The following is a 17,481-nucleotide window of genomic DNA, read 5'->3' on the forward strand; positions in this document are numbered from 1 at the left end:
CCATGCTCTGAGGCAGGCAGGGTGACCTAGGCTTGTGTACTCCCTCAGATGCTGTCACTGCTTGGTCATGACTGAGGTGAGGTTTCTATCAAGAAAAGGGTGCTTCATAAGACAAGCAGATGCATAACAATGAAAACCTCGAGGAGTCTATCAAGAAAAGGGGTGCTTCATAAGACAAGCAGATGTATAACAATGGAAACCTCAGGGAGATGATGCAATATCCCTCCAGCATGACTAACAGCTACTGCTTTTGGGCCCCGTTCTTTTAGCAGTTCCTTCCAGTGCCACACAGGGAATGTGTTTCCAAAGAGTTAACAAAAAAAGAAAAAGGAAGAAAGAGAGAAAAAGAAGAAAGAAAGAAAGAGAAAGAAAGAGAAAAAGGAAAAGAAAAGAAAAGGTACATGTATCCAGACAGTCTGTGCTCATTACCTCTGGGCCAATAAGCCAATAGGAACGGGGTCCTCAGAGCTTACTGACTCTAGGTTCTTGGAGAAAAGACAAACAACACCCCGAGATAACTAAGACTCCCACCGCTGAGCCTGCTGCACCACTTGGTAGGCAGCAGACCCACGTGATGTGGAGCACTGCCTCAGAGTGTAGCTCTGTGTTAGGGGGCCTCCAGTGGCCCGAGCAATGCCAGGCTGTGGTCCCATTTCTGTCGTCAGCTTCTATTTCTGCTCCTTTCTACTTACGGGTCCTCATGTTTTTTCAGGGCAGGAAACACTTAGCTGGAGGGTTTCAGTCATAACATTACGGTTTATGTCCGCCATGCAATTCCTCTGGCGAGGAGAAACACGTCCTTTTCATTTTATGACACCTAAATGCATTTTCTTAACGGCTTATTTTCTTGAGCATCTTAATAATTCTTCTGATGGTGCTCACAAACCCCTTGGTGATACAGAAATTATGGCGGGAGGAACGCAAAGCCTGGCCATCCTTCTTTTCCCCATTTTGGTTGATACCAGAAGCTTCAATTCTAAAAGGAAGAGAGCAAATATTTTCCAGTTTAGAATCCATCAAGGAATTTCAGAGAGCATCAGCAGGTAATTGGTTCCTGAAGCTCTCGTGGTACACGTGGGAACTGGCCCCAGAGCTCTCCGATAGACCTGAGCTGCTTTGTGGCTTGCTTTCTATATGAGGCTTAATAGGACTCAGACTGAACAAAAGTAGCTTTACTTAAAAGCAAACCTTCAAGGAAGAGTGTCCTTCAGCCATTGGAGTGTGGTCCTTGGATGATTAGCCCAGTGGCCTGCCATGTCTGGGGCATCAGTACCCACTTAGTGAGCAGGATGGATTTGGGTGGCATTGTCCTGGATACAACTCACTCTGAAGGGCAGCAGCTCTGTCTGGCATTTGTTTTAGTCATACAACAATACATTGACTCTCAATGATAACCCCTGTATCTCTGTCAGCTGCCAGGTCCCAGGCTGTCACAAGGGTCACAGGGGTCACAGGTCAGAGTCCAGTAGCCCTATCCAATCCCTATGTAACAGTGAGTATAGCAGATTCAGTGGGGAAAGCTGATCCTAGGATATAGAGAGGAGCCACAGTTCTACTGTTAGCCACCTCCTATTAGTGTACCTCTTCTGACCTTCTAGAATAATCATACTGACCGTGCATCTTCCTCTTGGTGGGGCCTCATGTGTACAATGTGCACTGCGAGTCTCATAGGGGACTCTCAAGGCCTGGTTCCAAAAAGATCATCACCATTCTAAAGGGTTTCACACGACTTACTTAAAGCAAATGCATTCTGTGGGTCCATGTTGCTCTACTCCCTAGGACAGTCCATTCATATCCTGAGAACTGGTCTTAACTTCCTTGAGTTGGTATGAAACAAAAAGTCAATATGGGCCTGTTATTCAAGAGTACATAGGAGCTCCCTGGTGCCTCAGTGTTCCCATCAGTCAATGGAGATGCTATTGTCTGTACCAAGGTCTGCAAATATGACACCAGAGATGTTGCAGAGGTCAGAACCTGGTCCTAGTTGGGGTCATGGCACTGCAAGGGTCACCTTTTGCTCACCCGAATCACCAGCAGTGCTGACCTTACTCTGGGTTTGGCTGGGTCTGTATTGTGTGTACTGAAATTGAGGGAGTGTTTGCTGATCCTGTCTCAGTGAAAAACCCCCTAGGTCCTCTAGGCCCACACTGCTCAAACCACATGCTAGGGACAGAAGGCCAGACCACATCCCTCTCCACCTCTAGGGGCAGATATCTCGATTAGAGTTCACGTCCACAGGCAAACAGCTTCTTCTTCTTTTTTTAAATGCAATTATTAACTTATCTTTATTCATTGATCAACTCTCAACTCTATATAGTGGTTTTAAAAATTTGTGAAATTAATTTGGCAGTTAAAGTTACCAAATGTTCCTCTTTTCTTTGGGTGCCTGTCATTTGAACATTCCCATTTATTTCTATTAAAATATTTAAAAGGATTCTTTTTTATTTTACTTTATTAGATAGTTTCTTTATTTACATGTCATACGATATCTCCTTTCCTAGTTTGCCTTCCAAAAACAAATCAAAAAACCAAAAACCAAATACAACAAGAACAAAGCCCTGTACCCTCCCCCCCTCCCCTTGCTCACCACTCCACCATCTCCTGCTTACTGGCCCTGCATTCTCCTACACTGGGGCATAGAACCTTCACAGGACCAAGGGCCTCTCCTCCCATTGATGACTGACTTGGCCATCCTCTACTATACATATGCTGCTGGAGCAATTAGTCCCATCATGTGTACTCTTTGGTTGGTGGCTTAGTCCCTAAGAGCTCTGAGGGTATTAGTTAGTTCATATTGTTGTTCATCCTAAGGGGCTGAAAACCCTTCAGCTCCTTGGGTCCTTTCTCTAGCTCCTTCATTGGGGACCCTGTACTCAGTTCAATGGATTGCTGTGAGCCTCTACTTCTGTATTAATCAGGTACTGTCAGAGCCTCTCAGGAGACAGCTATATCAGGCTGGATTGTCCTTCCTTCAGTCTCTTCTCCATAGTTAGTTTCTGCAACTCCTTCCATGGGTATTTTGTTCCCCCTTTTAAGAAGGAATGAAGTGTCCACATTTTGGTCTTCCTTCTTCTTGAGTTTTTTTTGGTTTGTGGATTGTAGCTCATGTATTCTGATCTCCTGGTCTAATATCCTCTTATCAGAGAGTGCATACCAAGTGTGTTCTTTTGTGGTTGGGTTACCTCACTTAGGATGATGTTCTCCAGATCCATCCATTTCCCTAAGAACATATCAAAATGATCATCCACCATGATCAAGTAGGCTTCATCCCAGGGATGCAGGGATGGTTCAATATATGGAAATCCATCAACGTAATTAATTATATAAACAAACTCAAAGAAAAAAACATATAATCATCTCATTAGATGCTGAGAACACATTTGACAAAATCCAACGTCACTTCATGATAAAAGTCTTGGAAAGATCAGGAGTTCAAGGCCCATACTTAAACGTAGTAAAAGCAATATACAGCAAACCAGTAGCCAACATCAAACTAAATGGAGAGAAACTTGAAGCAATCCCACGAAAATCAGGGACTAGACAAGGCTGTCCACTCTCTCCCTACCTATTCAATATTGTACTTGAAGTCCTAGCCAGAGCAATTAGACAACAAAAGGAGATCAAAGGGATACGAATTGGAAAGGAAGAAGTCAAATTATCACTATTTGCTGATGATATGATAGTATACTTGTAACCCCAAAAATTCCACCAGAGAGCTCCTAAACCTGATAAACAACTTCAGCAAAGTAGCTGGATATAAAATTAACTCAAGCAAATCAGTCGCCTTCCTCTACACAAAGTATAAACAGGCTGAGAAAGAAATTATGGAAACAACACCCTTCACAATAGCAACAAATAATATAAGATATCTTGGTGTAACTCTAACTAAGCAAGTAAAAGATCTGTATGACAAAGACTTCATTCAAGTCTCTGAAGAATGAAATTGAAGAAGATCTCAGAAGATGGAAAGATCTCCCATGCTCATGGATTGGCAGGATTAATATAGTAAAAATGGCCATCTTGCCGAAGGCAATCTACAGATTTGATGCAATCCCCATCAAAATTCCAACTCAATTCTTCACAGACTTAGAAAGAGCAATTTGCAAATTCATCTGGAATAACAAAAAACCTAGAATAGGGAAAACTATTCTCAATAATAAAGGCAAACAGCTTCTTTTGGGGATTAGAAATAAAAGGGAAAACTGGCAAACAAATTACTCTTAATGTGTGTTAGAGGAGAACAGGCATGGATCTCAGACTCACTGTCATCTGACTCAGGGCCAACAGGCTGCTGGCCTGGTCCCTTGGGACCTTTCTTATGTGCAGGACCTTTGTTCTTTTTCCATTTGACAACAAACTACCACATTTTGTAAAGTTTATGTTTGCATGTGATTGTGTATTCAGGCTTAAAATCAATCTTATTCCATTTAACATGCATGTGGTCCTCAAGTGGAGAGATTGGGAGCCCCAGCAAAGCATGCTTCATACCCAGGCTTTACCTACAGGGAGTTAGACTTGGCATTGGATTGAAGATATTACATTTTCCTGATAAGAGGATACTCAACACAACTAAGATAAGGCCAAAAGCTATGATTTTTTAAATCCTTGTATGTAGGTCATAGTAGAATGATTTATTTACTCATTCCAAAAATATCTGATCAAGAACTGAGGTGTCTAGCATATGCAGAGCCCTAGAATCAATCCTTTGCACCGTGTGGGAGATGGAAAGGAAAGGGGAGAAGAAGCTAATGAGAAACAAGATCTACTGTTAGAAACCCTTCCCACACCCTTGAGAGGAGAGCAGAGTCAATACTCAAGTGCACATTTCTAGCCATCCTGCATCACCTTGCTTAGTGCAACCTTGTACCACTGTTACCTGCTAAGCTAGGGAGAAAGAGCCAGAAATACAGGAATAATGTACCACTTAGGTTACTAGAACCAGTGTGTATGTGAGTGAGTGTGTGTGTATGTGTGTGTGTGTGTGTGTGTGTGTGTGTGTACATACTCTTGGGTTGAGTATGTGTGCTTTGTCTATGCTTGCATGTCCACACACACATATGTGTGCCTCTGCACTGGTCCATGCTTGCCCCTTATTTCCAGCCCCCAATGTCTCTCACCTTATTTGTTTAACAGCCTTCTCTTGAACTCTCTGCTTCTGATCTCAGCCTGTGTCCCTGTGAAAGCACAAGTTTATGGCTGTTACAAGGATGGCCATTTCGAAAAAAAAGCATGTCTCTGTTCATGTACCCACCCCCATCTCCAGTAATAGTCTTCCTTTTAAGCTCCATTATCCCTTCCTGTTGAGAACCATTACTCTGAAACTCTTTAGTCCCGCAATCCTTTGCTCAGACTCCACTTCTTCCATGAGGCCTTCCCTGATCTTCCTGACCCTAGGCCTCTCCAGAATTTCTTTACTATTACATATCTGTCACATGTACACCGTGTGATGCTCCAGTAGGCTATGCCTGTAGTGAGGCTGTGGTGGTGGCAGATGCTATTTTCTGTGATCTGGCAGCCTCAACTTTGCTGGGTATCTGAGCTTTGTTTGTTGAATGAATGGATACTTATGTGGTGGACCCTGCATACAAGGATTTCCTCCCGGCATACAGGCTAGTCTGATCTGAATCTCCATGAAACTTCCAGTAGTCTTATGATTCCCACCTAAGATGTTTACCTCTCTATCTTCCTGTGATACACAGGTCCCCTGTGATTCCTCACTCGAGTAAGCTGTGTCAACCTGTGTCACCTGCCTAGCCTCATGTTCTCATGATTCCTGGCCTGCAATATGGGTCCTGAAAACTTAGGTCCAGCTTTTTTCCTCTGTGAGAGCCCTATAACTTGATGGCTTTTATACATGACCTTGATAAGAAATGCCTCCAGGGGGGCTGCAGAGAAGGCTCAGTGGTAACAGCACTGGCTGCTCTTCCAGAGGTCCTGAGTTCAATTCCCAGCAACCACATGGTGGCTCACAACCATCTGTAATGGAATCAGATGTCCTCTTCTGGTGTGTCTGATGACAGCTATAGTGTACTCATGCACATAAAACAAACAAATCTAAAAGAAAAAAAAGAAATGCTTTCAGGTGGAGTGTCTCCAACAAAGACAGAAAACAGGTCCCAGTCAGGCTAGCATGTCTCTGGGACATCACACAGCATGGCAGCAGAGACTTCCCCAAACTCCATAATTTCTTCAAAGACCTCCCCTCCTCACTCCCCCAACACACAAAATCACAATGTTGCTGATGCTCAAGTGAAGAGGTTAACTATGGCTGTGAGCTTTTTGTGTCAGGTACCTATAAGTGGCCACCCTTTTACCAGTGGGATTCAGGAGTGTGAGATTTTTTTTAAAAGGTGTCAAAAAGGGTTTTTCAAGGATAGGATCCTCATGCTAGGAGTTGCTTGCCGCTTCTCAGAGTCCTAGGTGGAATACTGAACCCTTGCTTGAGATGCAAGAGGATGATGCTGATCACCATGAAAGGAACAAGCACAGGCAAGGTGGGTAACCAGGGAGGGCATGGCCCTGGGCTCCCCTCTTTTCTCACTTGGAGTCTTTGTCACCTTCCCCTTTAGGTGAACACAGCTGGGGCCAAAAGTATCTCTTTTTGTCCTTCCTCCTTCTACTAATTACTTTGTGTCTTTGTAACTAAATGCCTCACAGAAAACTCTTAAGGGAGGATTGTTTGGGCCCACAGTTTCTAAGCAATTTTAGTCTATTGAGCTGGATACAGAAGAGTGTATTGTAATTTATCTGTGATTGAAGGAAGACAAAGTAACTGTTCACATCACACTGGACCACGAAGCAGAGAGACAGGAAGGGAAGCAAGAAAGGCCATATCCTACAAAGCCTGTCCCTAGTGGCCTACTTCTGCCAGTGAGGACCCATCTTTTAAAGGCTCCACAAGCCTTCAAAAGAACACCCAGGGCTAGAGATAGAGAGCTTAAAACATGAACCCGTGAGAGGCAGTTTGGTTTCAAATCTTAGGACTGTAACATCATAGCTTATGCTGAGTCATTTATGAACAAAAAGAAAACGACTCACACAGCTCTACAGAGCAGGGAAGCTATGATCAAAGGGTCAGCCTGTGTCGAGGGCCTTCTTGTCATATCACAACACAATGTGTCAAGAAGAGCAGCAAGCTGATTCTGGCAAGGTTTGAGCAAGCTTGGGTCTCCATCCTGGGAAGCCACTGATTCCATCATGAAAGCCCTACCCACAAGCCCTCATCTTACTCTGAAGCCTCACCCACTAACAGCTTCAACATACGAATTTGGAGACTAAGCTCCCAACCCACAGACTTTGGGATACAGTGGAAGCACTTCAGAGGCAGCAGGCAGCAGGGCACACACATGCTGAGCAGGAAAAGGAGAGATGAGCAATTCCAGGTCGATGGAAAAATCAGTTGCTCTAAATTCAGTTTTTTGTGTGTTGATGTGTTCTACTTGTATTCACTTATTTGGTTAAAGCATATTCTCATTTTGTAACTCAGGCTGTCCAGGAATACTCCATGTAGTCCAGGCTAGCCTTGAACTCCTGTCTTAGCTTTCCCGGTGCAGATCTGAGCCACCACACTTAGCTTGTTCTACCGCTTTAGAAGATCAAAAATCTCACTGTGTTTTGAGCAGCTGTGAGCCATGTTCCGGGGAATCCTTCTAGAATAAATCCCACTGCTTCTGTTCATGGTGCTATTTCTGAGGTAGAGAACCTCCATTCTGGAGCTTGGTTTCCCTTCACAATAACCAGGGCTCAGTTCAGTCTCGTGACAGCCACATACGTACTGATGGGGTTTCCCACTCTGTGATGTCGATCAGACATCTTCTGTGATGAGCTCAGTAGCTCACACAGAGCTGGGTGGGTTTCTGGCCCAAGCTCCAACCTTTTTTTTTTTTTTTCTATCATAGCCCTGAGCAATTGTAAGCTGATTGCAGAATGCTCAGGCCATTAACGTCGAACTCTAGCTATCAATAGAAAAAGACTTTCCTGTCAAGAGTTCCCTCTGCCTGGAGTTAGAGATGGCACGAGAGGGAAAAAGCATGGAGGAGGGGACATCAAGCCTGTGTCCTCAGCTGCTGCCAAGGCAGCTCCAGGCCTCTCAGGAATTCAAATCCTTTCCTTGGCCAGTAAATCTGGGTTTCAGTGTTCTGAGTTGATTTTCCCAGCAGGAGCGTAAGACATAAATAGCCCAATGTTTTTGTGCTCCACGGGGAACTTCACCTAAGAACTGGGGCACTCCAGGAAGCTACCCACCTCCTAATGTGAAAAGCCTGCCCCCTTCCCTAGTGAGTAGGAAAACCACTGGAGCATGCCCAGGCTCTGGGACAACATCAGCAGATTAGTATTCACTATAAACCTCCTGGCCACACCTGGCCAGGCTGAAGTAGATCAGCGTTTCCAATCTTGCATCTTCAGTAAGAAAAACATAAATGTGCAAGGCATCAAGCCATTCCCACTGACATCCAGACCGCTGCAGCTGTCACTGAGAGCTTCCCAAGGCTTCCAGCTCATGAAGATAGATGCCAGATCTTTCTGTCTTCTTAGTGGCTCAAGGTCTGTAGAAAGACTTCTTTCCCAGTAAGAAGTCTCACGTTCCAGGCAATGGAGCTTGACTTCTATACGCAAATAGGGCCACCAGATCTGTGTCTCCAAGCACCAGCTGTAGGAATCAGAGATGGTAGCACACTGTGCACCAGTTTACCCTAGGGAAAGCGCTGAACCTGAGTGACTCTGGTAACTGCTTATCCCTGTCTTCTTCAGACCCAGGTTCAGGAAGGACTCTGCCAACACTAGGCCCTGGGGCTTGCTATTCTCATGAGTTCTTTCCTTACTGTGGTGCCTTTGACTCTGGAAACTAATTGGTCCTTCAGTGATCCTGTGGCATTTGGAGCATGCTTCCATGTAAGGCCTTGGTTCTGAAGACCTGTCCAGGTGGGTCAGTATGACCTAGAAGGGTAGGTTTTCACAGAGCCCAAGAAGGTTCCTTCTCCTCAGAATCTGATCCCTACCCCCAAACCCATCTCTAGGGTGGAGGAGAGAAAGGAGAAGTGGGGAGTGACTATTTAGGGATTCCACTGTTGAAGACTTTCTTGCACAAGGGCAGAGACAGGAGCATGCCAGGTTGTGGCCTCTCCAGAGAGAAGGTATTCCCTTCTCCTTCCCTGGAAAAAGGCTGGCTCCTGGATTCCATTTCATCACAAAGAGATGCCTAGAAGTTGGAGTCACTTTCTCAAAAACCAACTTTAGAGTGCTACAAGGTTCCCTCCTCCAAATTTCAGAACCTGTTTTGTCAGCCCCAAAGTAGCCACAATTTCTTTTTAATTATTACACAAGCAGAGGAAGGGACTAATATAGTCTAAACCTGAAGTTGCTTGAAAAATCAAAAAGCCGAGTTGAAAATAGAGGGCCGCTCTCTGCCCAGCTGTAATCTCGGATTGGAAAATGAGAAATAATGAAATCAATTTCATCTGCATGGGTCAGGCACTCAGGCTGGCTGTTTCTCAGCTCTCTCAGGTGCAAAGAAAGCGAGCCTTCCTCATTGTCCTTGCCTCCCCGGCCTTCTCCCAGACGAGGTGTGTCTGTTCCACTGGCTGATGCCTAGACCTCATCCAACCACTTCATCTCAGAAAGCGCAGCCTCGCCAGCCCTGACTGGATCCTTCGGTGACAATTACATGCAGAAATGCAATCACTGAGTTGGTTCCTGAATGCACCCTCAATTTCTCCCATTTGCAGTTAATTTTATCCTGATGCTGTGGACGGGCAGAGCGCTGCTGAAGCGGTGGGCAGACCTCCAATGGATCTTAGTTCCTTTTGGCAATGGTGGCTGGAAGGGAGGGTTTGTGTAAACCATCCTGGCTCAGTCATATTTCACTCTGGGCTTGTGGGAAAGGCTGCTGACAGTGGTCCTTTCCACATTCCTCCATATGACCTGGGGTTAAAGTGCATAGAACTCTGCCCCTCAGAAAGCTCCCCAGAGTGAAAGCTCTCTGCTTTTTGTTCTCCTTTGGGAAGTTTGCTGTTGTGCTTTGTTGATATGAGCCTTCGAGTCACCTACTCTGTGTTCTGAAACTGCAGGAAAACAGCCAAGAACTGTGAGCCTGTCTTTAGACTTAGGCACACTGGGCTTGTGGGAGAAGACAGCTCAGGTCACTCAGGGTGGCCTGTAGCCTGGTTTAGAAATTGGGTCTCCACAGAAGGAACCAGGCTAAGATCAGGTTAAGACTGGACCCCTAATCCAATGACAGTGTTTTGAGGGGTAGGATCAATTTGAACCTCCAGACTCATGAGATGAGTCTCTATTTTGATGAAGCAGAGAATGAATGCTGTATTCACAAACTTAGAACATGGCAAAGGCCAAAGCCACCATTTTTTTCCAAGTTCAGAGGGGGCATGACTCTGCTGTCAGCTTGATTTCACTCGTGTGCCCTTCAGAGGCTAGAGAGAATGAATTTCTGCCATTTTAAAGCATCCAGTCTGTAATATTTTGTCATGGTAGCCTTGGGGCCCTACTACTTCCTTCTGAATAGGATAAGACTTCAGAGAAGCTCCCCAAACCTCATCCCCATTAGCCAAACAATACATTCTTGGGGAGAAGGTAACAAGAGAAAGCTAACCCATAAGAACACGCATGCATATTTTATATGTCTCATAACCAGGGATACACACCAGCCTCTCCTGCATTCTGGTTCTTTTTAAGTCAACCTCAAATTCTCAATCTTCTTGTTCCCTGGATAGTGAGCTTCTTAACTGTTCCCTGCCTACGTCAGGTGGCAAAACCTCGGTGGAGAATTTAGAATACAGTCACTCCCATCCCTTCATCCATATAGATGGATGGATGATGCCAGAAAAGTCACAGGCCAGAACAGATGGTGACAACATTTACTGTGAGTTGAGAACCTCCTAGGACACCCTCAAACCCTCTTAGTTTCTGGTCCCAAGGCTTTGTTCCTGTATGACTTAGCAGCAGCCTTAGCTACTTCCTCCCTTGCTGGTACTGTCCAGGGGCTGCCACCTTTGCTGTGCCTCTACCCTCCAGCCTGGACTCTTTAATGAAATACCTGGATCTCAGGGCCACATGTTCTTCTCTAGGCCCTGTTGCAGCACCTCCATAAGCAAATCTATGAACTGGTTCACTTTGCTATCTCTGGCCTACATCTTTAAAGGGATCGGATTCACTCTAGTTAATTGTCCCAAAGCCTGTGTAATCCCTGTCCTCTATCCTTGGACTTATTCATCCCAATATACTCTCATTTAGCACATTTAGCTCTGATTCCCACTTCCAAGGTACACATTGCATCCACAAATCCTGTCTTCCCCTGAAAGACATCCACCCCACTATTACAGGCCTGGAGCTTCATACAAGTAGTGATGAAGCTGCTCCTTCTCTCACATGCCCCCATGGGTCTCTGGGTGTTGTCTACACTCCAGACTGACTCCCAGAAGTTCTGTCTCTCCACAGCCACATTTACTTCTCCTTCTGTCTCCTTCCGTCTTCCTTTTTTTGCTCTGTTCAGTGTGCCATGAACAACCAACTTCTTAAGCCTTCAGGCTTTTGAGGGAAGCTTACTGTCCCTGATACTCTTTTTTCAAAAGCTCCTTGAAAACCATACCCAGGCCATGTAGGTGGTACACTGTTGTCATCACAGCATTTGGAGATTGGAGGATCAGAATTTCCCTGTCACCCTTGGATACATAGAGAATATAAAACCAACCTGGCCTCCTTGAGATTCTATCTCAAAAAAGGAAAATCAAAATAACCCCCAGTATGGATGACGATAAAGTCCAGGGCCTATGCTCCTCTGTCTTCCTACAAATCAGAGCCTCTTGTCCTAGGCAGGAGGAAGGGAAAACCTTGGCTTGAAGGTATGGCTTCTCCACTACATGGATTAGCATACCCATTGTAAATACCAGTGCATGTAACTCATAGCTTCATTCTTCATTCTACACTAGCCTTCAAAAAGAAGTTTCAAAAGGCATATGGTGCAAAGCAGTTAGATTCAGTTGGGGAGCTCAGAGACCTGCAATGTGGGCTCCCCTCCACCTTTGCAAACAAGCGAGGCCAGCCTGAGGTCCCAGCAGGCAATGTTTTCCAGAGCTTCCCTGAGATCCAAGGATAGTGCTAAAATGTGCAGTTTCTGACTCTCAGAGATGTGGAATCTAAACCCGAGCAGAACAGCCCTGCAAGGGCGTGCCTCTGAGTCAGATCAATCTCTCACGCTCAGCTCTCTGCCCTTGTTTCCACAGCCAGCCCAGTGCTCGGTGATAGATATGCCACATCTAAAGTTCACTCTTCCCATTTCACTAATGGATTTCCTCATGTATCACGAGCCATCTTCTGTTGGCTAATGTCTGGCTAAGCAGTCCATCTTCTCAATGTATGTCAGCCACATCATTCCTTCTTCTTCATGCCGTCCCAACACAATGAAGCCAGCAGAGACACTACCTCCTGTGTCTCTCAATAAAATGTACATCAGGGTGCTATAAATGAGCACAAGAGCAATGCTCTGCTGCCAGCTCTTAATGCATGGCAGCCTCCAGCTCCTCCTGCCCGGAGAGACATGGACCAACTTTCCCTAGAAGGATTGTCCTGTTTCCAGAGCACTGGATTCTAGGATTAGAACAGACCCAGGAGCTCAGTGCTTAGCCACCAATGTGCCTCACATTTTGCTACAGAGCAGTAAATAAAACAAACAAGGAGGGGCACAATGACATTCACAGGCAAACATGGGCCCAAAGGCAAGGTCTAGTGTTCATCTTATCTCCCACAGCCATACACTCCTTCCACATATTCATTCTATTTTAACGAGCTCAGCTTGACCCTCTTGGCCATTTTGATGAGTACAGATGGCTTAGTAAACACAATAAGAACAGACCTGCTACTGTGGACCCATCATAGGAATCTGGTCCAGAATACCATTGTTCTTTTAAATCACAGATCACAGAGTCAGTCTTTGCTTGCAGATCAGAAATGGAGTCACAGCAGCCTGAGGTCACATCTTCTTGCTGATCCTGGCCTCTGCTGTGATTTCTGGCTCTTCTTGTATGTTTCTGGTCTCTAATCTCTCTCACTGCTCATTCTCTTCCTGGGAGCTGCTACTATCACACTATCTTTACAGCTCAGGGGGATTTCAGTTGGTAATTACCCTCAATCAGCCTATTGCTCTACAGACAGGAGGCAGAACATGCGAATTTCTCAGGGTGAGTTCTGATCCATGAGGGGGAAGAGGGAGGAGGAAGAAGAGAACCAATGGCAAATGTTCCAGATGGATTAGTCTGTGGGCAGAAGACCTCTGCCCAGTATGAAGGCAGCCAGGCAAAGAGGGACAGAATTCCTTCCTAGGCAGCCTCTGACTTTACTCAGAGCGTTCACACATTGGTGAGGGCCACCTACACAGGGGAGGACAATTTCACTTCATCCATAGACAGACATACGCAAATGTGTACACAATCAATGTGGTCTGACTAAATTCTTGGGTGCCATATGGTTGACTCAGGTTGATGCACAAAATTAACTGCCACAGACTTCCATCCCAATTGTACTAGAGTGAGAGATTTGAGTGTTTTGGGGACAGAAAATGGCATGACTGGGCACCTGACATTCTTTAGCCACAAGGAAAGATACCTAAACCACGTGGTGACTATGAGGTAACAGTCTGCTCACTGTATGAGGGGATGATGCAGCTCCCTGAGGATATGTGTGATGTCAGGTTAACACCAGGCTCATTGTCCTCCACATGCATCACAGTAATTCTTGTGTAGAGAAAGAAATATACTTTAAGTTATATAGTTTCTATACTTTCTGAAAAAGAAAATCTTACTTTCTATGAAAAAAGAAAGATCAACCTTTCAAAATGAAACAAAGCAGGACTATGGTTATGCCATTCATGGAGACATTAATTGCAAAGTGGTGATGACAGCCCATCTGGAGGTGGCTGCTCTTCTTTTCCCTGTGGGAGATCATAGTCAGAGAGGCTTCCCTATGTTGCAAGGTCGCAAGGTTGCAAGGTAGAAGAGGCAGGGATGGGGCTGGAGGCCCTCTGAGAACCTGCTCTGAATCTTCACCACTTGCAAACAATACTTAGAAGGCAATAAACCCACCAATCAGAAACAATTCTCACTGAACTGCATGTTGGGAATAGGCAAATCACACTTTCTTTATACCGTGTCTTTATATGCACCCACCTTTTAGCTCTTGGGACACCCTCATTTTACCTTAATTCCAAACATGGCTTGGCTTCAGGACTCCTCTGCACACTCAAAATGTCAATTACACATCACCTTTGGCTTTCCAAAGAGGCATCTCATGAGCCCTGAGCAACCTGGGTCAACTTATTCTCCAGGGTCCCTCTCTGCCATCAAGGGCCTTGGTGTTTTGATCCATACCCTGAATGACCATTCTGGAGGGACATGTTTGTAAAGCTGGAGTTAAGGATTGGGGTTGGGGTAAGTAGAAGGTGGGAGGCCAGGCAGAGAGAACACAAACCAGGGTCTTACTTCTATAGTCACTGAGTAGAGGACAGCAGACATGCTTTAAACCTACTAGGAAGCCAGTTGTGATGTCTCAGCCTATAACTCCAACCAGCACATTGAAAGCTGTAGCAGATGGGTTGCCATGAGCTGAAAACCATCTTAGGCTACATAACTAGTTCTAGAGCAGCCTGGGCTACAAAGTAAGACTCTATCTCAAAAAATAAAATCAAAACACTAGAAAAAAAAATCTACCCACAAATAAGTGGATTCATGTAGGACTTGTTGGAGATTTGTGCTATACTTCAAACTCTTGGGAAAAAAAACCACTTCAAGTGAAGATAGATTGCTCCAGGGATTAGAAGAGACAGAGACAGAAGGTTCTCATGCAAAACATGTGGGTCTGCAGGGGACGTCACAGTGTCCAGGTATGTAGACACTGCATCAGCCCAGCTTCTGCTCAAGGTCCAGCTGCCCAACACTAAGCCAGAGGCAGTAGAAGGAGAGCCTGTCCAGTACATGCTGCTTACATGGATCTGGAGTCTTTCCCTACTGTGCTTTCAGAGACATCCCAGGGGCAGCAGAAAGTCAACCCTATAGGAGAAATTACACGATAGGAGTTGGCAGATGTGGGAAGCCAGCTTTCCCTTCCCTTCCCTTCCATTCCCTTTCCTCACCCAAGCTGGTCCTTAGACCTACTGCGTTCTGTCTATTCCTAACAGAGAACATACGTGCTGATGCTCCCCAACATTGCTTCTTTCTCTTTGCTCTTAGACTCTTTGGGTTATGAAGACCTTTCTTCTTTAGAGATCGGAAAAAAAAAAGCCAGATATTTGCTCTCTCAATTTCTAGTTGGCCATTTCCTTCATTTGAAGAGAAAGGTGGCTGGATCCCAGGGCCACCATAGGCCATGAGTTAGGGATGCAGCCAATTGGGATCCAGGTACCACTTGGCTGACACAAACACTGGTGTTAAACCTTGTTTAACCTCCATAGGGTTCTTGGGGGAGTTGCACACCCAAGGCTGCTGTGAAGGGGAAAGAGGCTACGGCTGCTGTTCTGGAGCTGGAAGGAAGCCAGCCAGGCCAACTACAGAGCTGGGATGCCCTTTTCTTATACTTCTAATGAGTCCCTTGCTTCCAAAAACAGAATAGGACACAAGAAGTGGGTGGGACAAAATCAAGAGTAGATAAGGATGCCTGACCTGGGGAAGATCTTCACTCAAGAGCTTATTCTCTGGAGGCTCACAAAGAATAGCTACCTAGGGAATATTTTAATACCCTGCTGCTCAGAAAATGCAAGTGGAGGGGTCTCTTGGCAGACAGAAGTTCTTGCTTCCCATGCCCCATAATTACAATACAAGTGAAACAATCAGGTTTATAAATGGGGGTAGCAGGACCTTCTGTCAGTGTGGCCCCCATACATCTTCAGTATCTCTAGCTTCCCACACCAAGTTGAGCATCCCTAGGCCTTGACCTTGTAATGGTTACACATATCTAGGTAGACTTCAAATAGGAACTTCAAGTTCCTATTCTCAAATCCTGAGCAAGATTCCCTCCTTTATCCCAATGGCTATTCCCAACACCCTCATTGAGCTAGACAAAGCCAGATCTGTTGTCACCCTGATTCCACAATGACTGTTAAGGTTACCTCTTCAGAGAGAGGGATGATAAGAACAGGAGGTAGAAATTGGCTAGACAGTTTAGGACAAAAAGACCCCAGAGAAAAATAACTAATTTCTTTCTTGACCTTAAAGCCCCAAATGTCCTGGGGATCCTTGGCAGCTTCATTCTTGACAGAGATTAGAGAGATTCCAGGAGTGTTTGGAGCTCTGATCTGTGATCTGATCCCTAAATGATTATAGGGCTGCTTCTTTGGGGGTGGTGGGTTAGAATAGCATCAAAGGCCCATTAAGAAGCAACTCTTTGTGATAAGAGAAGAAGCCCCCTAGTCTGGCGAATGCCTAAGATTCCAGTTAGAGTCAATGACTTGGACCAAATACTCCCCATGGGAAGGTGGACTCACCTTAAGTCATGATAGAGGTACAGGATGAGGTTTCCTTTAGTGCGATACTGCACTTTTCATTTCCAGAATTCTTGTCCACTAGTGCAGTCCTTGCAAGCTGAGCAGCCACAGGGGTTAACTGGGTCTGCCAGCCTTTCTAAGTCCTAAGAGAGGTGAGACTTTTCCTTTTAATTCTCTTCTGAATGCTGGCTGGAAGCTAAGTATGCTTTTTCTGAAGCTTTGGACTTCCTACTCTTTCTCAAAAGCCACCTCCCTGCCGCGTGACTTGTCCACAGTGTATCCAGCTTCCAAGCTGACTTAAACAGAATGGCCTTTGCCCCTTCTTTTCTCAGTCTCCCCCCCCCCCCAGACAGTTGCAAAGATTTACTGCTGCCCTTTGGTTTTTCCTTTACATTCTAATAAAATTGTCCTTAAGCTTAAAAAATGATGCCCCCCCCCCCATGTAAGGGTTCTGGCGCTGACTGTGACACCTCAGCACAGCCTGGCAAAATTCAGAAGCAGATAAACAACATCAGGTCCTGCTGGACCTGGATATGAGGCTTATAGCCTTATAATATGAGGTTATACTCCTATGTCCTAGTGGATAGAAATGTGTTCCCATTTGTACAACTCCAGTTTCTTCCATGAAACCATCACTGAGATTCACTTATGAGTTCATCCAGGACTTAGGGACTATCTGCACTTTCAAAGGCTCCTGGGGAAGCTTCCTGGCTAGCATCCACTCCTTTCCTGTTCCATTTTCCTCCACAGTTAATCAAAGAGTGTTTGCCCTAAGGTGAGTGTGGGAATAGCACAGGCCCAGCTGACACCTCCCAGAGGGGAACAGAGAGTCAAGGTTCCAGGATATCAACCATGTAGGAGCTACTCCAATATTTTCTCTGCTTCCCGGTGATGCCTTGGTTAGCACTCATTTGATATTCTTCTATAAATCAATAGCTTTGAATGTAAATGGATTTCCTAAATAGTAAAATGTGTGTCATCACCTTATATCAAAAGCC

At 45.2% G+C, this 17,481-nt stretch overlaps 1 long non-coding RNA gene across 1 annotated transcript; it reads right to left on the reverse strand.

Moving 5' to 3' along the window:
* Positions 1 to 666: 666 nt before the first annotated feature.
* On the reverse strand, positions 667 to 16,656 carry LOC116100942. The gene is made up of 3 exons (XR_004122741.1): positions 16,484 to 16,656; positions 5,118 to 5,174; positions 667 to 976 (listed from the first exon to the last, which is right to left on the reverse strand). It is a non-coding gene; the product is annotated as an uncharacterized LOC116100942 (long non-coding RNA).
* Between the last annotated feature and the right edge of the window lie 825 nt (positions 16,657 to 17,481).

This window comes from Mastomys coucha, unplaced genomic scaffold, assembly GCF_008632895.1.
Source record: "Mastomys coucha isolate ucsf_1 unplaced genomic scaffold, UCSF_Mcou_1 pScaffold21, whole genome shotgun sequence".
NCBI lineage: Eukaryota > Metazoa > Chordata > Mammalia > Rodentia > Muridae > Mastomys > Mastomys coucha.